The 21,778-nt window shown below is 55.6% G+C and overlaps 1 protein-coding gene across 2 annotated transcripts in view; it reads left to right on the plus strand.

The window, feature by feature from the left end:
• Positions 1-14,707: 14,707 nt before the first annotated feature.
• The window catches only part of FBXO41 (F-box protein 41), a 53,603-nt gene continuing 46,532 nt past the window's right edge, over positions 14,708-21,778 (plus strand). For both annotated transcript variants that reach the window (XM_075931034.1, XM_075931033.1), the window contains exon 1: positions 14,708-14,967. The gene's annotated coding sequence lies outside the window, so the exon portion shown is untranslated. The remainder of the gene's footprint in view (positions 14,968-21,778) is intronic.

Genomic DNA, 21,778 nt, shown 5'->3' on the forward strand with positions numbered 1-21,778 from the left:
ATGTCGCTGCCTTTAGAACACGCTTCACCCCTCTCCAACCCAACTCAACTGGGCAAGAGAGGAATTAAGATCACATACACGTCACCGCTACCTGGCGCGTCGGAGGCTGCTGTGACCTTGCTGGTGGCTATGCTGGGCAGTGGGTTGTGTGTGACCTCCAGTGGCTGCTGTCTGCAGCACGGCCCAGTAGGGCAGGGGATGAGTCACTATGCAAGGGGGCTTCGAACCTGTCTGACCAGTTATCTCCCAGGGAGCGGGACAATGGGAAGAAGGGGAGTGGAGCCCTGGATGGGGGCAGGGCTGGAAGTGAGGGAGTTAGTTTCTGTCTGGGAGCATGGAGGCGACAGCCTAGGGAAAGGGGCTGGGATTTAGGGGCCCTGTCTCCCCCATCTCAAGGGGGGCTGAGGCATCCTAGGCCTGCCCTGTAATCAGATTACATCTGTGCTGGGCTGTATCCTGGAGAAGCAATAAACTCCCTCTATTCTACTGGCTGGTGGAGTCTGTCCGTGCCACTACGGGGGAGCAGGAGACGGGAAAACCCCAACACGCCGCCACAGCTGCATCAAGAAACAAAGCACCCCACAGCCAGGCACTGCCGCCTCATGGCACAGGCCACGTCAGCCTGGCAACCTGCCCCTCTGCCACATCCGAGGCTGGTCCCGCCGAGTGGACGGCAGGGGCTAACCCTAGCCTGGGACAGGGGCAGACCCTCCACAGCCAGCCCTCCGCCACGGGTAACCCGCCAGCTGTAAGCCCCACACGTAGGCAAAGGAGAAGAGTCAGCAGTTGGGAAAGATCCGTGCTGATCCCCAAACCCCAGGAGACCTGCTCCCTCTCCTGGGCACAAATCATTTCCCTTCTTATTCCCCCCGCACACACCTTGGCACGTCGTTCCCACAGGCACCCCCCGGGCTGGCTGGTAGAGTTCTCCTCCAGCGAGCCACCGTTCACAGGCCATGGGGCTCCGAACTTGCCGCCGGCTGAGAGCTCCTTCTGCCGGCCACTCAGACACTTTGCAGCAGGACCAGCAAGGGAAGCACATGGCGGTTGTTCTGAAATCCCTTTGTACCTCCAGCCATTTCCTCTCCCATCCCCACACGTTCCCTTTGTACTGAACTAAGCCCCTACGTAAGAACGGCCACACGGGGTCAGACCAAAGGTGCATCCAGCCCAGCGTCCGGTCTGCCCACAGCGCCAACGGCAGGTGCCCCAGAGGGAGGGATCAGAACCGGGAGTCATCAAGCGATCCCTCCCTTGTCACCCATTCCCAGCCTCTGACACAGAGGCTAGAGACCCCATTCCTACCCAGACTGACTAATAGCCATTGATAGACCAAACCTCCATGAATCTATCTAGTTCTTCTTTGAATCCTATTATAGTCCTGGTCTTCACCACATCCTCTGGCAAGGAGTTCCACAGGTTGGCTGTGCGCTGCATGAAGAAGTACTGCAGGCCAGTCTGTTCAGAAGTCACCTTAGTGTTGACCTGTTAAAAGTATTCTGTGCCGGTGTCCTCTGTCTGCCATTCCAGCTGCTAGGAAGCTGCAACACCCAATGAAAATCCAACCTCTGTGCACGTTTAAGAAGAGCAGTCCATTCATGACACGACACCAGCCTTAAAACTGAGCCAGCAATAGGCCACACGGCAGGTGGAAGACGGGTAGTGCCATGGTATGAACCCCGTCAACATCATCCCATTATTTTGCCATATGTACACGAAGTATGTACAGATTGCTGGTAAAATTGCTACCGTAATGATAACAGCTTAATTCCATAACATTCGAATGAGTCTTACCTCCCTCCCACCAGGTAAACGGGATGAATAATGGTTTGGAATATGACTTAGCAACTTTAAATATACATGAACGGTTTTAAAACTTGCCTTTAAATGCCAGCAGACGTGTGTGTGTGTGTGTGTGTGTGTGTGTGTATCTTTAATTGTTGGCTAACTTGGGAGTCTATATTTAAATGCTGGGTTTGAATCTTTACATATCAGTTCCCATGACAGGGATCCATTTAATAACCAGGGTTATTTTTGTTTCTCTTTTTTTAAACTCTGCAGCTTTGCATTATACCCTAAGATCAAGTGGGTGGGGAAAGCCACACATGAGCCAGCTGGGGCATTTGAAAAGGAAGGGAGTGCTTAACCAACCCCCTTCCCCCCCCCTACACACACACAGATCATAGATTCCTAGAGCTGGAGGAGACCTCAGGAGTCGTGGGTCCAGCCCCCTGCCCAGAGCAGGACCAGCCCTAACCCTAACGAAATGCTCAAGACTAACGAGGCACTGGGGCCTGCATTTTGCAAGAGGTCACTTTGGATGAACCACTGTGGAAGCCAAATGTCCTGGAGTCATAAAATGTGCTGGAAAAAAAAAAAACCCTTCCCCAGCTCCTCACCCGCTCAGCTCTTGCGGTCTCTTGTCGCTGGCAGGATTTCTTGCAAGGAAAGTAGGTGAGGAAGGAAGCAAGGGAATAGCCACGGGGGAGGCACTGGCCCTTCGGGAGCCAACCTACTTCCTAAGGCCAAGTCACCCAACGGGGACCAGTTCCCGGATGACTTCGTTCGAGGTCATCGCTCTCACACCCATCCCCTCGTCAAAGCCCTAGTTGTCCAGCTTCTGCGTGATCCCAGTCCCCTCCCCAGCCAGAGACGGGTGCTGCGGAGGGCATGACGGGTGCGTCTCAGCCTGGAAGGGGTGCAGAGAACACAGAGGGTTGGCACATAGAGCGGAGATGCCCGGCCGGGGCTGCGAGGCGCATGGGAGCAGCTTGACAGCTGGTCCGGGACACGCTGGTCCCTCAGGCGACCGGCATGGGTGGGGGATTTCCCCGTGACACGGGAACTGGAAAACCATCTGTGGATGGCTTCCAGTGCAGGTACCGGTGAGCATCCCCCACCTTCAGCGAGCATCTAACCCAGTGGTTCCCAAACATTTCAGCATCACGCCCCCTTTTTGATTTTTGTTAAGCCAAAAAAGGAACTGAGCGGGGCAGCAAGACTTGATGATGCCGGGGGCTGGGTTGCCTCACGCCCCCCCCCCGGAATTTCTTCATGCCCCCCTCAGTTTGGGAACCCATCCTTCCCAGCTATTCCAGTGCCGGGCTCCATTGAATCCTCATGCCTGTAGACGGACCCTACCTGTGAGCTCCCCGTGAGACTGGAGAAGCGTCCCGACAGCCCGGAATTAGCAACGGAGATGGGAAAAGCTGCCAGAGGGAAACAGAGGAACAGGCTGACGTTGTCCAGCCAAAGAGACCTCCCGACGGAACGGAAGGGCTGGGTTAAGATCACACCTTGTAAACACGAGAAACGTGGGACTGGAAATCAATGGCCAAGCCTGGCATCAGAAGCTAGGCCTTACTCATAGACTCATAGACTTTAAGGTCAGAAGGGACCATTATGATCATCTAGTCTGACCCCCTGCACAGTGCAGGCCACAGAATCTCACCCACCCCTCCTAGAATAATCCTCTCACCTATATCAAAGATATTGAAGCCTTCAAATACTTTGAAGGCCACAAGATGTAGAGAATCCTCCAGCTGTGATCTGCGCCCCATGCTACAGAGGAAGGCGAAAAACCTCCAGGGTCTCACCAATCTACCCTGGAGGAAAATTCCTTCCCGACCCCAAATACGGCGATCAGCTAAACCCTGGGCATGTGGGCAAGACTCACCAGCCAGACACCCAGAAATTCTCTATAGTACTCAGTGGAGAACATAACAAGGGATGGGCTGTTCTGCCCGTCCTCTCCTTTTGGAGTCCTCAAAAGAGACACAAGCCAGAAATGGTCACACACCAGCCCGCAGGGGAACAGTTTAACCCGCTGTGACGTAGTGTCGGTATCTGGCTGGTTGCTGTGCTTGGGCTGAGGGCGACCCCTACTGGCCTGTCTGTGAGCACTGCCCCGCGGGGGGCACCTCGAGGGCCCCCATGGCACTGACCGAACCGTTCTACCAGGTAAAGGAAGGGATGGAACAAGAGAAGGGAGTGTTGGGGGAAGGGGCCGTCTGGGGCTGGAGCCATGAAGGAAACAGGGCTGGAATCTAGGGGCCCACAGACCCCATCTCAAGGGGGCTGAGGCATCCTGGCCCAGGCTCCTGTAGACGCATCACGTCTGTGCTGTGTCCTGGAGAAGCTGCTCGGCTGGTGGCCCTTTGGCCGGCGTGTGTCTGGCTCTGGCTCCTGGCAAACGGGATCAGGCCACAGCCGGGGCAACTCCAGCCTCTCGCCACCAACTTCCCGCGTCTGCCGAGCGCACACCGGCTCCCACCCTGCATCCCAGCCCAGAGACTGTCCGGGGGGGTCGGACCCTGTCAAAGGCTCCCTCCGGCGGGGGGGAGGGGAGAGCACTCAGGGCGCTGGTAAGACCCAATCTGGAACGGGTCAGCCTTCCCTGGCCTTATTCATAAAAGGCTTCAAAGGGGGTTTATGGTGTTTGCCACAGGGCTTGGCAGGCCAGGCTCTCTAGCTCAGCCAGCACCCCTCAGCCCTCGCCTGCACCCCCATCCCTGTGCTGCCCCCCACATCTCGGCCAGCACCCCTCAGTCCTCGCCTGCACCCCCATCCCTGTGCTGCCCCCCACATCTCGGCCAGCACCCCTCAGCCCTCGCCTGCACCCCCATCCCTGTGCTGCCCCCCCACATCTCGGCCAGCACCCCTCAGCCCTCGCCTGCACCCCCATCCCTGTGCTGCCCCCCACATCTCGGCCAGCACCCCTCAGCCCTCGCCTGCACCCCATCCCTGTGCTGCCCCCCCACATCTCGGCCAGCACCCCTCAGCCCTTGCCTGCACCCCCATCCCTGTGCTGCCCCCCCACATCTCGGCCAGCACCCCTCAGCCCTCGCCTGCACCCCCATCCCTGTGCTGCTCCCCACAGCTCAGCCAGCACCCCTCAGCCCTCGCCTGCACCCCCATCCCTGTGCTGGCCCCCCACTGCTCGGCCAGCACCCCTCAGCCCTCGCCTGCACCCCCATCCCTATGCTGCCCCCCCACAGATCGGCCAGCACCCCTCAGCCCTCGCCTGCACCCCCATCCCTGTGCTGGCCCCCCACTGCTCGGCCAGCACCCCTCAGCCCTCACCTGCACCCCCATCCCTGTGCTGGCCCCCACTCCCCAGCCATTAACTGCACCCCCTCCCCATGTGCATCCCCTTCACCCATGGAACCATCCCCTCAACCCCTCAACGACGAGTGAGCTTCACACAATTCTCCTACCCCAGGTCCAGGGGCCTGGCCCTGCCCCTCTCCAGACACAGGGGCCTGCCTGAGGAAGCCCCCTAGCCCAGCTGCCAAGGGCCCTCCATGCCCCCCACTCAGATACCATGGGGAGAACACCACCCAGAACAGAACAGAACCAGCCTCCTTCCCCTTGACGAGCCTTAGGGAGTTGCCTCAGTTTCCCCTCCGATAGTCTGGTCGCCCTCCTGACACTGGTCAGCCCAGGAGCGGGCGGGGGGAAGGAATCCAGCCAGGATCCATGAGCAATCTCTGGTCTGGCGGGACGCTCCGGGGCTGGACGAGGTGACCTCCCGAGGGATCTTCCAGCCTTCGTCTCCTGGGAGCCTCCGGCCCCAGACACCTTGGTTTTAGGTCTCGCCTGCAAGGATTTGTACCCTGGCGAGCGCCAGCTGGTCCCACAGGCGCGCCAGCAACTGGGTTCCCTTCTCAGGCGCTAATTGGGCCCATCGGGACTTAGCCCAGGTGGGGCGACAGGCTCCCAAGCCCAGGTGAGACAGGCACGGCCGTGCGGTTAACAGCAGCAATGCCCCGGCAGGACACGGGCCGCCGGGCGCTTTCAAAGCGGTAAACACGCATCACTCTTTCCCTGCCATGTCTGTCATGCATGATGCATGAGCCCTTATTAATACCCCTCGGCAACGACATCCATTATTGATGCCAGTCCTGAAAAGCGCTGCAAAGCCATCAGCCCGGCGTACGGCCCGGGGCAGGACACTGCACCGCACAGGGGCACGGGTGCCCCTCTCCCATCCACTCAGCCTCTGGGAACCGCCCCCTCCATGCCCGCAGCGCTGCCCCCCTGTCTTTGTCCATTGGCCAAAACCGTCCCGTTGCAATGCGGCGTGGTAGCATCCCGGCCTCACCTCGTCGACTTGGCCCCTTCTAGTTCTCTAGCGCTCCTCATTGGGGCCGGCCAGGCGTCAGCGAGGGTAGAATTGGGCTCTGTCGCACCGCAGGCGCTGGAGACACCTCACCCCCTGCTGACATGCGCCCACTTCTGGGGTGGGGATGAGGCAGGTACATCACAGCGGCACAGCATGAGTTTGGGGTCAGGTGTTGGTAGCAAGTCACCTCTGGCGCAGCAGGTTGTAGCACGGCGGGTATGCCTGCCTCAGTTTCCCTCCTTCTGAATCCCTTCACCCAAGCTTTCTTGTCGCAGGGGCTCGTGGATCACCACGTGGTCCAAATCGGCCAGAGCAGACGTTCCAGAGTCCATCGACCACCCCGGTGGAGTCCAAGGCTAGCTAGTCAGTCGACGGGACACATACCGAGCGCTAGTGTCTTCCGGGATCTTCCTCCATCCTCTCCTGTCCTAGGGCAGGAACCCCCATGGCCTCTCTGCAGGGGATCAGCCACACTGGGGTAGCCTTCTCACTCTGCCCCTAGGCCCAGGTCACCAGCTCGGCCTCCCACAGGCACCACCCTCTGTTGCCCTCCTCTGCTGCCTGCCGCCCTGGCTCTCCAGCGGGGAGGTTCAGCCAGCAAACCCCTCGGGCAAGTCTCCCCAGCAGGGCCCAGCCAGCCCTCATGGACCTCGTCTTCCTCCCCAGCTGGCCTAGGTACCCACCCCCCAACCTAACTGGGTGGCGGCTGATGAGTCACACCTACACCAGCCCTTGCTCCCTCTTAAAGGGCCGGTGTAACCCTCTGGGCATTAGAAGGTCTCCAAACTGAGACCAGACTGGGACTTTTTGCAGGGGGGTAGCATGACCCAGGCTGGAAATGTAGCAGAATTCACCAGAGGTCTCCAACTAACCACAGCCCATCAAAGCCTTGGCTCGTTACAATATCTCCCGGCGCTTTTTGAGAGGAGCCAGGACTGTAAAACTCAATGTTATGGCCAAGTTCCCACCCTAGTCATTCCCCATCGACCTGATACCCGCTTCTACTGCTTCGAATGGAGGAATTGTCCTTCACGGACCCTTCAAAGAATTCCACCCCAGAAGTGGCTGCAGTCGGGCAATTGGCTCCACCAGTGTTCCCTGGAAGCTGAGCACTCGGGTGGCCACCCAGGAGCGATTCGAATGCCACCCAGCTGATTAGCAGAGCACTCCAGCATGTGTTTCTACTGGTGGTGCACTTCGGCACGTGCCTTGGTGCACAACACAAAATTTATTCTGCACATGGTTGGAAAACATTTAAGGGAACGCTGCTCCAGACCCATAGTATTTTGGGAAAGCATCGTGGGTGCAGGAAAGCACAGTTGGAATGGAAGATAGTTAATGCCCTTACATAACATAAGAACATAAGAACGGCCGTACTGGGTCAGACCAAAGGTCCATCTAGCCCAGTATCCTGTCTGCCGACAGTGGCCAGCACCAGGTGCCCCAGAGAGGGTGGACCGAAGACAATGATCAAGCGATTTGTCTCCTGCCATCCCTCTCCAGCCTCTGACAGACAGAGGCCAAGGACACCATTTTATCCCCTGGCTAATAGCCTTTTATGGACCTAACCTCCATGAAATTATCTAGCTTCTCTTTAAACTCTATTATAGTCCTAGCCTTCACAGCCTCCTCTGGCAAGGAGTTCCACAGGTTGACTACACGCTGTGTGAAGAAGAACTTTCTTTTATTAGTTTTAAACCTGCTACCCATTAATTTCATTTGGTGTCCTCTAGTTGTTCTATTTAGGGAACTAATAAATAACTTTTCTTTATCGGCCTTCTCCACACCACTCATGATTTTATAGACCTCTATCATATCCCCCCTCAGTCTCCTCTTTTCTAAACTGAAAAGTCCCAGTCTCTTTAGCCTCTCCTCATATGGGACCCGTTCCAAACCCCTAATCATTTTAGTTGCCCTTTTCTGAACCCTTTCCAAGGCCAAAATATCTTTTTTGAGGTGAGGAGACCACATCTGTACACAGTATTCAAGATGTGGGTGTACCATAGTTTTATACAGGGGCAGTAAGATATTCTGGGTCTTATTTTCTATCCCTTTCCTAATAATTCCTAGCATCCTATTTGCCTTTTTGACCGCCGCTGCACTCTGTGTGGAAGTTTTCAGAGAACTGTCCACGACAACTCCAAGATCTCTTTCCTGATTTGTCGTAGCCAGATTAGCCCCCATCATACTGTACGGATAGTTGGGGTTATTTTTCCCGATGTGCATTACTTTACACTTATCCACATTAAATTTCATTTGCCATCTTGTTGCCCAATCACTCAGTTTGATGAGATCTTCTTGGAGACCCTCACAGTCTGCTTCTGTCTTGACTATCCTAAACAGTTTGGTATCATCCGCAAACTTTACCGCCTCACTGCTTACCCCTTTCTCCAGATCATTTATGAATAAGTTGAAAAGGATTGGTCCCAGAACTGACCCTTGGGGGACACCACTAGTTACCCCTCTCCAATCTGAAAATTTACCATTTATTCCTACCCTTTGTTTCCTGTCTTTTAACCAGTTCTCAATCCAAGAAAGGACCTTCCCTCTTATCCCATGGCCATGTAATTTACACAAGAGCCTTTGGTGAGGGACCTTGTCAAAGGCTTTCTGAAAATCTAAGTACACTATATCTACTATATCTACCCTTCTTTCGAGTAGGTAGAGAGAAGCAAATTAAGGATCTGCTAGGCTAGAATATGGGGGCTGCAGAAGCCGAGTAAATGACACCGATGCATCGCCCCGGGCATGTCAATAACATATCGCCCACCCGCCCATCACTGGAGGGTTGGGCGCTGCAGGACTTTCTGCCTGAAAGGGCCGGAGTGACAGCCACCGGATTGATCTGCACCGACTCTGTAAACCAGGAAGTTGTCCCCAGAGAGTTGTGTGAGTGACCGTGCAGGCTTTGGCTTGCTGCTGCCATAGAGCTAGTCTGGCACCTGCCTTTGAAGCGAGGCCAGGTTTAGGGCCTCTCTCCAGCCTTGGATCCCAGCCCAGCAGATCTCCAGATATGGCATCAGCCTCTGAAGCACAGGGTGGGGGCTCAATCCTCCACCCACCCAGGCAGTGCCCCTCAATCATCCACCTAACATAGGCTGCCCCAGGGATGGAGCAGTCTCCTGCATGAGGAAAGCAGGTTAAGGTCCCTTCTAAAGGTAGAGGGGAGGGGTGGCTTAGGGGATAGGGCATTTGCCTGGGGCACACAGGGTGGTGAGTTCCAGTGCTTGGCCACCACTTGGTGGGCTCATGATAACAGGCCCCATCTCCTGGCCCTGCCTCAGGCTGCTCCCCAACGCTTTAGCAAATGCTATCGGGTCAGGGCTGGTAACTCTTAGCGGGTTCGGGGAGGTGTCTGTGCTTCACACATTCCCGCTGCAGGCCTGTGGCGCCACCCGGCCCTGGTGGTGACAGACTAACAAGGAAATCGATGCTGCTTCCCTTCTCCAGGGAGCAGGAGGGAAGGAAGCCACCACTGGAACAGGACGGCAGGGTCACACGCCACTGTGGCAGGAGCTGCTGGGGACAGCTGCTGGGGACAGGGGGACGGACTGAGATTGTGCTTTGATTGGAGGGGGAACAAGAGGGGGAACAAGACAGGCCGGGCATGCATTGCACCCCACATCCACGCGCCTTTGTGGATGCACTGCCAGGAGGGAGTGTGGGCTATTATTGGAAGTTGGGGCAACAGGGAGGTGGAGAATCCATGCACCACACCTCTGCCCTGGTGCACAGGTTCATAGCACCACATGGGTTTGGTCTTTAGGGCCAGGTCGATCCCTCTCTGTGTTGCCCCTGGAAGCGCCTGTTTGTGCCTAGAACAAGCATAACCTGGACCCTGGTTGTGCAAGTGTAACCCACACACTGGGGCTATGTCTACACTGGCGCGATCTTGCGCCAGAGATATGCAAATGAGGCTGAGCGTGGACTATCGCCGAACCTCATTTGCATAGCGAATGAGCCGCCATTTTTGCGGAAGAGGCTCTTGCGCCAGAAGGAGCTGTCTACACTGCCCTTTCTTGCGCAAGAAAAACCCTCTGGCACGATGCCGCTACGCTGATTATTTTCAGGAAGAACAGCATTTCGCAAGAGGGTTTTTCTTGTGCAAGAAGGGGCAGTGTAGACAGTTCCTTCTAGCGCAAGAGCCTCTTCCGCAAAAATGGCGGCTCATTCGATATGCAAATGAGGTTCGGTGATATTCCACGCTTAGCCTCATTTGCATATCTCTGGCACAAGATCATAGAATCATAGAATAATAGGACTGGAAGGGACCTCAAGAGGTCATCGAGTCCAGCCCCCCGCCCTCAAGGCAGGATCAAGCTCCGTCTACACCATCCCTGACAGATGTCTATCTAACCTGTTCTTAAATATCTCCAGAGAGGGAGATTCCACCACCTCCCTTGGCAATTTATTCCAATATTTGACCACCCTGACAGTTAGGAATTTTTTCCTAATGTCCAATCTAAACCTCCCCTGCTGCACTTCAAGCCCATTACTCCTTGTCCTGTCCTCAGAAACCAAGAGGAACAAATTTTCTCCTTCCTCCTTGTGACACCCTTTTAGATATTTGAAAACTGCTATCATGTCCCCCCTTAATCTTCTTTTTTCCAAACTAAACAAGCCCAGTTCATGAAGCCTGGCTTCATAGGTCATGTTCTCTAGACCTTTAATCATTCTTGTCGCTCTTCTCTGTACCCTTTCCAATTTCTCCACATCTTTCTTGAAATGTGGCGCCCAGAACTGGACACAGTACTCCAGCTGAGGCCTAACTAGTGCAGAGTAGAGCAGCAGAATGACTTCACGAGTTTTGCTTACAACACACCTGTTGATACAACCTAGAATCATATTTGCTTTTTTTGCAACAGCATCACACTGTTGACTCATATTCAACTTGTGGTCCACTATGACCCCTAGATCCCTTTCCGCCATGCTCCTTCCTAGACAGTCGCTTCCCATCTTGTATGTATGGAACTGATTGTTCCTTCCTAAGTGGAGCACTTTGCATTTCTCTTTATTAAACCTCATCCTGTTTACCTCCGACCATTTCTCTAACTTGCTAAGGTCATTTTGAATTATGTCCCTATCCTCCAAAGAAGTCGCAACCCCACCCAGTTTGGTATCATCTGCAAACTTAATAAGCGTACTCTCTATCCCAATATCTACATCATTGATGAAGATATTGAACAGTACGGGTCCCAAAACAGACCCTTGAGGAACTCCACTTGTTATCCCTTTCCAGCAGGATTTAGAACCGTTAACAACAACTCTCTGACTACGGTTATCCAGCCAATTATGCACCCACCTTATCGTGGCCCTATCTAAGTTATATTTGTCTAGTTTATCAATAAGAATATCATGCGAGACCGTATCAAATGCCTTACTAAAGTCTAGGTATATGACATCCACCGCTTCTCCCTTATCCACAAGGCTCGTTATCTTATCAAAGAAAGCTATCAGATTAGTTTGGCATGACTTGTTCTTCACAAACCCATGCTGGCTATTCCCTATCACTTTATTACCTTCCAAGTGTTTGCAAGTGATTTCCTTAATTACCTGCTCCATTATCTTCCCTGGGACAGACGTTAAACTGACCGGTCTGTGTCAGTGTTGACATAACCCTAGTGTGGTTCACTGTCCCATGCAGTGGCACCTAGACCACAGCAACAGCTAAGATCAAGAGACCTCTACAGCGTGGGCTGGGAGCCAGCTGGCTTTTAGCTCAGAGGGCAGCGGCTCCTCTACTCAGCTCCAGAGATCCCAGGTTCAAATCCTTTCTTTCGGAAGCTCCTCATGCCCGGGGGTAGCCACCTGGTTGTCTGGCTGCCAGATACATGGGAAATAGGCCCACGATGCTCTCCAGTCTTTTCCATCCATATGCAGATTTGTTCCCCCGTTCATGTGTGGAATAAATTTGTGTGTGCACCAAGGTGTGTGTGAATGTGCACCACCACAAGAAATTAAAAACCGAGGTGCCACACAAGTGCCCAGTTCACAAGGAACACAGGAACAGACATAAGAATGGTCAGACGTTGTCAAACCAAAGGTCCATCTAGCCCAGGGTCCTGCCTTCCGACAGCGCCAAAGCCAGATGCCCCAGATGGAATGAACAGAACAGGTGATCATCACCTGATCCATCTGTTCCCGGCTTCTGGGGATTTGCAGGGCTTTGCTTATCGGCTAACTCCCAGGAAAGGAAAGGAGACACCCCAAAGACCTGAGACCATCAAGGAGAACAAGCTGTTAAGCGATGAATGTTGCAGACCTCAGAGATATAAGAGGTTGAGGAACCCACATAGCCCCTATGGGAAAGTTACGCTCCACTTCGAAGGAGGGCGCCGACTGTGTAAGGGGGCTGGCGATCCTCCCTCTATATAAAGCCCCACGTCAATTACATCACTGGACAACTTCAACTCAAGAAGAGACCCCTGAAAACCAAGATCCGCCTTGATGTAGGAACCCTCTGGTGGGAGCGCTGGAGATCCATATGGCTGCTGCTTTCTCATGAAGGCTGCTCCCTCTGCACGTTTCTCGTGTGGATTATTTACGTCAGTCCCAGCCGCGATCTGGGTCCCTTTGTGCCAGGGACTGGGCTGCCAAAGTGAGAGACAGGCCTCGCCCCACAACGCTCACAGTCTAATAGTCACAGAGGGCACCAAAGCAGAGAGAGAAGTGTCTTACCCAAGGTCACAGCAGCAGAACCAGGCTGAGCTGCCCAATCTCCTGATTCCCATCTCTCTAGGCCTCAACTGCTGTGCACGGTGGACAATATTCCCTGTACATTTTTTCATCCATGTTCAGAATAAATTTTGTTATGTGCCCCAAGGCATGTGCAGATGTGCACCACCCATAGAAACACAGGCGGTGGGCACTGTGGGCGTTCCGCTGATCAGCGGGGTGGTCACCCAAGTGCTCGCCTTACAGGGAACACTGATGGTGGAGATTATCAATGGGGCCATTGTTGTCCTCGATACGTATGTCTACAGCAGCGTAGGTGTGCTCGGGGCTTTGCAGAGAAATAGAACATAACGTAAGAATATAAGAACGGCCACACTGGGTCAGACCAAAGGTCCATCTAGCCCAGTACCCTGTCTGCCGACAGTGGCCAGCACCAGGTGTCCCAGAGGGAGTGAACCGAACAGGTAATGATCAAGCGATCGCTCTCCTGCCATCCATCTCCACCCTCTGACAAACAGAGGCTGGGGACACCGTTCCTTACCCATCCTGGCTAATAGCCTATAATGGACTTAACCTCCATGCATTTATCTAGTTCTCTTTTAAACCCTTTTATAGTCCTAGCCCTCACAACCTCCTCTGGCAAGGAGTTCCACAGGTTGACTGTGCGCTGCGTGAAGAAAAACTTCCTTTTATTTGTTTTAAACCTGCTCCCCATTAATTTCATTTGGTGGCCCCTGGTCACCTGGTACTTGCCCACAGGGGTTTTAATGCATCTTACAGGGCGGGTGAGGGTGAGTGAACTAGTGGTGGTAAAGCCCATCTGAGGATCAAAGACCCCACAGACAATAAACGAATGTCTGTGAAGAGCTTTGGAGAGGGAAGGGCCATATGTGTGTTAAATAGCATGGCCGTAGTGAAATTCTGTGTGTGTCTCACTGCCGTCTACTGGATGGAATCAGAACTGTGTGCCATAGGCCCCTACGGGATTAAGGGTAAGGAAGATTCCCCTTAGCTCAAGTTTATAGAAGGATAGGAGCCATAGCTACACTGTGATCCTATACAGAACAAAAGAACGGCCATACTGGGTCAGACTAAAGGTCCATCTGGCCCAGTGTCCTGTCTGCCAACAGTGGCCAATATCAGAAGCCCCAGAGGGAGGGAACACAACAGGTAATCCTCACCTGATCCCTCCCCTATTACCCATGCCCAAACAGAAGCTAGGGACACACATCCTACCCATCCTGGCTAATAAGCATTCATGGACCTAACCTCCGTGAACGCATCTAGTTCTTCTACGAACCCTGTTAAAGTCTCGGCCTTCACAACACCCTGTGGCAAGGAGTTCCACAGGTTGACTGCCGGCGGTGAAGAGAAACGTCCTTTTGTTTGCTTTAAATCTACAGGAGACTCTCCACTGTGTGCGAGCGCTGTGGGTCCTCTGACCACGCTCCATTCCCCCCTCTCCACTGATGTGCCACCCAACACTTAACTCTTCCCTGGCCCTTTCCTGCTGCAGAGCCCTGGGCAGCTGGTGCCTGCCTGGTGCCCAGGCAATGCGGGAGACCCTGTTTTACTGAGCCACGGACCCACCCCCAGTACCTGAGGCGATGCCACTGAAGGGGGGGGATTAGCAGCTGACCCCAGTACGAAACAAGCGGGCAAGGGCTGCTCCTACCCCCCCCCCTCCCCCAGCTGCTCAGGATCCCCCCTCCCACCGCCAGGCCCCCCGCATCGCAGCGCCCAGGGGAGCGGGCGGGGCGGGGCGAGTTTGCAGCCGCTCCCCGGGGCCCCAGGCGGAGGGAGGGCGCCTGTGCAGGGCCCAGGCTGCAGCCACGGCCGGGAGGCTGCGGCGGCTCCTTTCTCCCCACTGCACCAGCCCGGCTGCGCTCCCGGCTCCGCCCGCCGCCTGGGAACCGGAGCCTTTCTCTGCGCGGCTCCAGCGGCCGCACGCCGCCTGCGCAGCCCCTCCCGGCCGGGGGATGCAGCCGGGCCCCCCCAGCCAGGCTCGGGGCAGGCTCCGGCGGGGCGGCCGCTGCCCTCTCCGGAGGAGGCGGGCCCAGGGCTGGGCTGCGCCGCGGCGTTCGGCGCGCAAGGGGCTCGCAACTCTGGGCGCGCAGCGCTGCGCGGCGGAGCCTGGCCGGAGGCGGGGAGCAGCGCGCCCCTAGCAGGTAAGGGGCGCCGCGGTCCGGCATGGCCGGGGGGGCACGCTCTAGGGAGATGCCCGCAGGGCGGACTGCGGCTCCAGGGCGGGATTTTGAGAGGAGCTGCGCGCAGGTTTCTTCCCCCCTCCCCTCCCCTCTGGGGGTGCTGACACGGGGGGGCATTTGCACCAGGAGGCATCTCGGCGGCTGCTGGTTTGGCAAAGCTGAGCCCAGGGAGGTGGGCAGAAATGGAGATAAACAGACGCGGGGGGAAGCCGCTAGATCTCCCCCACCTCCTGCTGCCTGCACAGCTCCAAGCAGGCAGTCATTTCTAGATGGCTGGGCTGCAGGGCTCTCTGCCTGCCTGGCTGTGCGTTTCCAAACCAAACGGGAGTGGGGAGCTGTCTGGCAGGCTGCATGTGTGCAGAGAGTGCATTTTCCAGGATGGACTCCGGGATGATGCTGTTAAATCCCGAGCCTTGTACCCAGTATGGAGAGGCAATTTTGTACAGTCCAGGTGTCACTCTGGTTCCGATGGCCATCTGTGCGAGGCCTCCGTCGGAGGGTGGCACACGCATCTCGTCATCTTTCGCTGGCCAGAAAAAGAGCCGGATTCTGCCCTCGGTTCCATCCTCATAAGCCAATGAAAACTCCATTGGGGTTCTTTTCGGGAAGGAAGAGATTGCAAACTGGGCCATGCCAAATTCCATAACTCCATTATTGCATCCGAAAAGCACTTTGTCCATCTGTCAGTCCGCAAGTGTGCGTGGAAGCAAAGTTACGGGGCAGGGTATTGTGTGTCACCGAGGCACGCCCGCAGACCGGAGGGAGCGGTACCTCGTGTGATAGTCATGGGCTAAAATGCAGAGTAGCTGATCTGTGTAACCACGTCCATAACGTTAAACCAAGCTGCTGAAGGAGCAGAATGTCAGAGTCCCATCTGGACAGTTACAGATAGCGGAGGGTGTGCTGCAAATCCCTCCAGCATTAAGTAGTGGGGTATTTCTTTCCCTGGATGTTTTTCCCTATTGATGGATTTTCCATGCCTCATGGCTTCTTGGGAATCTGATCCCGTTTTTCCCAAGGAATTCCCCGAGCCAAAGTAAAATCACTTAGTGGAGTATCCCCGGAGTCTGGGCTGGGCCGTGTATTTCCTGAAATTAAGGATGAAACTCAACTTGTCAGATGCCAAGTGATGCTTGCAAGCAGCCGGCCTTGGCATCTCTCGGTCGGCAGGGGCAACTGTTCGGGAGGCAAACGTATCCACCACGCAGAGGGAGCCCGTAAATAAAAGGAGACGGAGATTAATGGAGTTCTCAATTGCTGTAATGAAATGGGGGGTCGGGAGGGAGAGCGGCTCACGTCGGCGGTGGGGCTTTTCGGTGAAAGGTTTTTATGGCGCTTTAACAAGCTACAATTCCCACGGCGTCCCTCGGTTAAGTAAACGCTGCGCAGATGAAGGCAGGAGGAAGCCGTGAAGGCTGATGCATGGGGGCCTGGGGTTTTGTCTGGGCATCTCCGAAATGGGATTGAGTACCTTGGGGGGGGGGTTTCTCCCCCTTTGCTCCATGGCCAGTTGGAAGTTGTGAATGGGGAGCCAAGCCCTGGCATGTTTGGAAAAACGATTTCCCTAGGAGGATGGTGAAGCACTGGGATGGGTTCCCTAGCGAGGGGAGAAGTCTCCATCCCTAGAGGTTTTGAGGTCCTAGCCTGGCTGGGCTGATTGAGTTGGGGTTGGTCCTGCTTTGGGCTGGACTCTATGACTCCTGAGGTCTCTTCCAGCCCTGGGATTCCATGTCTTGGCCTCGTCTGCACCTCCCTGGCTTGCCAGGCCGATCAGCCCTGCTCCCAAAGCTGGATTCTGTTCTGGCTTGTGCATCCCCAGCACGACCGTTGGCCCATTTCCAGTTGCAGCCTCTCCCGTGCTGGCGTGGGCCAGGGAGAAGGCTCTGGGAATCTGACCACGCTGGCTGGCACCCGCAGCTGGAACGGTCCTTGTCTGGCTGGGAAAGGGAGCGCGTTTGACCTGGAGTCACGGCGAGAGACTAAACATGGAGCCGGTTGTTTTTCCAGCGCCTCCGGGGCTTTCTTAGCAACAGTGAGTTGTCAGCCGGGTGGGGGAGGGACTCTGGGCTCTTGAAAGACACAACTAAGGCAGGGGTGGGCAATTGTTTTAGTGTCAAGGTCCAAATTGCCTCCTCAAGGGCCAGGCATCCGAGAAAATAATTTAAAAAAATGACAACTCTAATGATGAGGATAAGGGACACAAGATTTCAGGGCCAGTTCCAAAGCCATTTGGATTTGGCCTATGGTCTGCCTATTGACTGCCCCGATCTAAGGAAACTACAGCTGGATAAGTTGTCCAAGCCGTGGCCGAACTCCTAGCCTCTGGGTAACACCTGGGCGGATTGCCTGAGGCTCGGATTGTCTCAAAGCCCTGGTCAGGATTATGGAGGGGACAGGCCAGGATGCAGCGGGATCAAGGACAAGCCTTCAATGCCTGTGACTAACAGCACAGGGATGAAACCCTCTGCCCCTTCCCATCCTCCGTAGGAAGGTTCCACTGACCACGGCAAGGGGAGACGGGACACTAGCATCCTGTCCATGAGGCTGGGGGAATGCCCGGCCCTGTGGCCATCTGGCCTCTGGCACCCGGGGTGGTTCTGGCGTTGGTGCTGGTGCCAGGATCGGGGGCTGGCCGCGCGAGTGGGTAGGATGCTGACGGCGTGCATGAGTTCCACTGCCTCCCCTCCGTGCCTCCCCTGGGTACTGACTCCAAGGGACCAGGCGGGATAGCTCAGTGGTTTGAGCCTTGGCTTGCTAAACCCAGGGTTGTGAGTTCAATCTTTGCGGAGGGGATTTGGGGTAAAAGTTTGTCAGGGATGGTGCCTGGTCCTGCTGTGAAGGCAGGGGACTGGACTCAATGACCTTTCAAGGTCTCTTCCAATTCTAGGAGATAGGCCATCTCCATTAATTAATAATTAATCCCTGGGGTCCTGTGTGCCCCACCTCTTCCCCTGAGTTGTCCTTCATGCACAGAGGTGGAGAGGCTGGCCAGGTGCTTCTCGGTGACATGGAAGAAGCAGATCCCTGGTGCAAGGTGGGAACGGAGCCCTCTGCTCTGCTATGGGAGCAGTTTGGGTGTGATTACTCCATCCTCAGCGGTGGGGTGGGGGATTCTGCATCGGGTTGCCGTCCCATCTGGGAAGGGCACGGCTTGTTCTCAGTTAGCTTGGGTCTAGCCCCAGCACGTTACTGTCTGTAACGAACAATTGAGCCTGGCCTTACATGCCCTGAAACTGGATAGGATGAAAAACTGGTTCCTTGGAATTTTGTTCTTTATTGTGAATCATAATTCATGATGGCTGGGGACTGATGGGGAGTTGTCCATGCCCACTCCCCCTCTTCCCTCCCTCCTCAATGGTGTAAAGTTGAGAGACGCTAAAGCCACAGAAGATGGGTGTGGATTTGGGACACTCTGAGTCTGGGAATAGTAATAGAAATGTAGCCGTGTTAGTCTGGTCTTGCTGAAACAAAAGACAGGACAATGCAGCACTTTGAAGACTAACACGATGGTTTATTAGGTGATGAGCTTCCTCAAATCTGAGGAAGTGGGGCTGGCCCACGAAAGCTCATCCCCTAATAAACCATCGTGTTAGTCTTTAAAGTGCTGCATCGTCCTGTCTTTTGGAATCTGGGAGACAGTCCGGGCCTTGCCTTGTCTGGCTGCCTGGGTTTTGTTTCTGGTCTTGGAGCCGTTCCCTGCTGGCTGGCTGGATTTTCACTGGGCGCTGTGCTGTGGGTGTCCCGGGGCTCTGAGGGGAGGATGGGGCTGTGGTTGAGCCGCCCAGACTGGGACAGAGCAGGGCTGGGTTTAAATCCCAACTTTTCCAGACAAACATCCTGGCTTGAGCAAAGCACCGGTCTGTCCGGGCTCTGAGAGGGGCCAGCACCAGCTGTCTTGGGGGGGGGTAAGAGCCCCCAGGAGCAGATACGGGATCCTCTGCTTCCTACACAGGGCCTCGCTCTGAGCTCTAATTGCTGGAGATGGGCTTAAATCCAGAAGCACCAGGTCCCTTCTAAATAGGGATGTAAAATTGGGGTTCACCGTGTGGTGGGGGGGTAGCTCCAGGCTTGCCGGGCCTGGCCTACCGCCATGCAATAGACCTGGCCAGAATGGAGCATCGTGGGGCTGGGGCCACTGTTGCTGCAGCATGGCCAGCCAGGGTCCCACCCACCCCCACGGGGTGGAGCCGGTGCAGCTGGAGCTGCTGTTGCAGCATGGCAACCACCTGTTGCCTTGTCCAGGTTCCTGCCGCCCAGTCCGGTTCACCGTGACCTGTCCAGCAAGCCTAATGCTTCCTGTGTAGCCAGCTAACCACTTTATCCCTGCTTCCAAAATGGCGAATGCTAATTATAACAAGACTATCCCGAGTTGTTATCCATATAAATCACAGAACACTAGAACTGGAAGGGACCTCGTGAGGGCATCACGTCCAGTCCCCTGCCCTCACGGCAGGGCCAAGCACTGCCTAGATCATCCCTGACAGGCGTCTGTCCAACCTGACAGGTGTCTGTCCAACCTGCTCTTACATATCTCCAGTGATGGAGATTCCACAGCCTCTCTGGGCAATTTATTCCAGTGTTTAACCACCCTGACAAGCAGGAAGTTTTTCCTAATGTCCAACCTAAACCTCCCTCGCTGCAGTTTAAGCCCATTGCTTCTTGTTCTATCCCCAGAGGCCAAGGAGAACAATTTTTCTCCTTCCTGCTTGTGACGCCCTTTTAGATACTTGAAAACCGCTATCATGTCCCCTCTCAGTCTTCCGTCACAATGTTCTGAATGGGTGACAGAGGAGGGATTACGTGAGGATTACGTGCTGTGTTCCCTCCCTCTGGGCACTGGGCATTGACCACTGTCAGCAGATAGGACATTGGGCTAGATGGACGTTTGGTCTGACCCAGCATGGCCATTCTTATGTCCTGTCCCATTGTGAATCTGGTTCAGTTCTTGATCTCAGTTACATGCGGAACTCATGTGGCAATGAGTTCCGCAGATTAACCCTGCGTTGTATGTGATTGGTTTTGAATGTGACAGCTTTGTATTGTATTTGTCTGTTCCCTTGTTCTCCTGATCTCCCTTCTCTGGATTGTTATTATTGTACAGACTCTTCCCACATCCCCTCTTGTCTCCTTTCAACAAATCCCAGTGGTTTTTGATCCCTCCTCACAAGGGGGTTTCCCCAGGCTCTTGATCCGTCTTGTCACCCCTCTCTGAATGCCGGCTGGTTCTGCAATAGCCTGGGGTGAGTGTAACTTAATCCCTCAGTTCCCCTCTGCAGAATGGGGCGGGGACTCCCCTCTTCCTGTGCGCCTGTAGCAAGTCGGGCAGGTTGGAAGCAGCAGTGGACGGAGACTGGCAGTTTCTTTGCTGCGGTCTGGCTTATTTACGAGGGATGTCCGAACCCCTGCTCCTCCGAAGGCAGGAGGCCCCAGGGGGCAGCTTTTCCACCGACTGCCCCAAGCCTCGTGAGCGTGGGTCACGCCGTGCAGACACGCTGCTCCTTGGCTGCCGTTGAGTCTCTCTTGGGCCAAATCTACACTACAGGTGCTAGCGCGGCCTCGCTCTGCCATCACCCCGCCGCGTAGACGCAACCGGCTGTCATGGAAGGGGTTTTCCATCACTGGAGGAGCTCCGCCTCGCCAAGGGAGAGGTGGAGGGATGAATCTAGCCCAAGGCTGGGGAACCTTAGGCCTGGGGGCCGGATGCAGCCCGCAGCGTGTCTGGATCCAGCCCCCGAAGCTCAAGGCCCCCCCCAAAGCATTGGGGAGCCCATGTTAGAGCTCCAGCCCCCTCCCGTCCTACCACAGGGCTGGTGCACCCAAAATCTACTCGGCTGGGCCTCCCAGGCTCTGGAGCGTGAGGGGAATGTGAGGAGGGGCTTTCTCCTCAGACAGAGGCCATGTCGGGGAGTGTTTTCTTGGGGGGTTTGTTTCTCACTCGTGTGCAGCCCCCAACTGATTTTTCTGTGGGTCAGTGGCCCCGGACCTAAGAAGGGTTCCTCACCGTTACTCTAGACCAACACGTGTCCAGATCGGGTGGCTCGGGGTGTGGATTCCCCCTCCCCCCCGGAGTACCTGAGTTGAAGTGTAGACCACGCCTCAGCTTTGTGGGCCCTGCCTCCCCGTATGCGCACACAGAACACCTGGGAGACCTCGCGGCCCCTTTCGCCAGCGGTGCGGGGACTGGCGATTGTCGTATCCCGCCAGCGACGTTGGTAGCGGGGTGTCCGCACACTCAGAACTTGGGGAGCCAGGCCGTCACCAGTGTCTGTTGGCATCATGTGAGCACCGGGGCGCGGCGCCGGGTCCCCCCTCACGGCTCGGGGGATGGGGAACAAGGCGAAGCCCGTGTGCCGGAGGGAAAGCAGCAGGCGGAGCCGGGGCTGCAGCCGCAGACGACCCGTCCCTGAGCACAAAGGAGACAGTCGGGCGCAAAGTTGCAGCCGGTTTGTTGACCTCTGTGGCAAGAGGCCAACGTGCCCAGGCATTCCCATGCTGTTTGCCTTGCTGCACGATAGTCAACCCCGTCCCCAAGGGGCACGGCCAGGCACACGCCTTGTAGCCCCCCTCCACCACCACCACGTGAAATCCATCGGCACACCCCACCTGCGAGTGGGGCTGTCGGGAAACCAGAAGCAGGGACTCAGGAGCCATGTGAATTGTGGGGGATGGGTGGCTTCTGGGGTAGAAGAACCAGTGTTTATTCCAGGGAGGGGCAAATCCGGCCCCCAAAGCTCCCAGTCCCCAGGGATTTTCGCAGGGAAGGGCAATCCAT

The sequence above is a fragment of the Pelodiscus sinensis genome, chromosome 5 (genome assembly GCF_049634645.1).
Source record: "Pelodiscus sinensis isolate JC-2024 chromosome 5, ASM4963464v1, whole genome shotgun sequence".
NCBI classification, from domain to species: Eukaryota; Metazoa; Chordata; order Testudines; family Trionychidae; genus Pelodiscus; species Pelodiscus sinensis.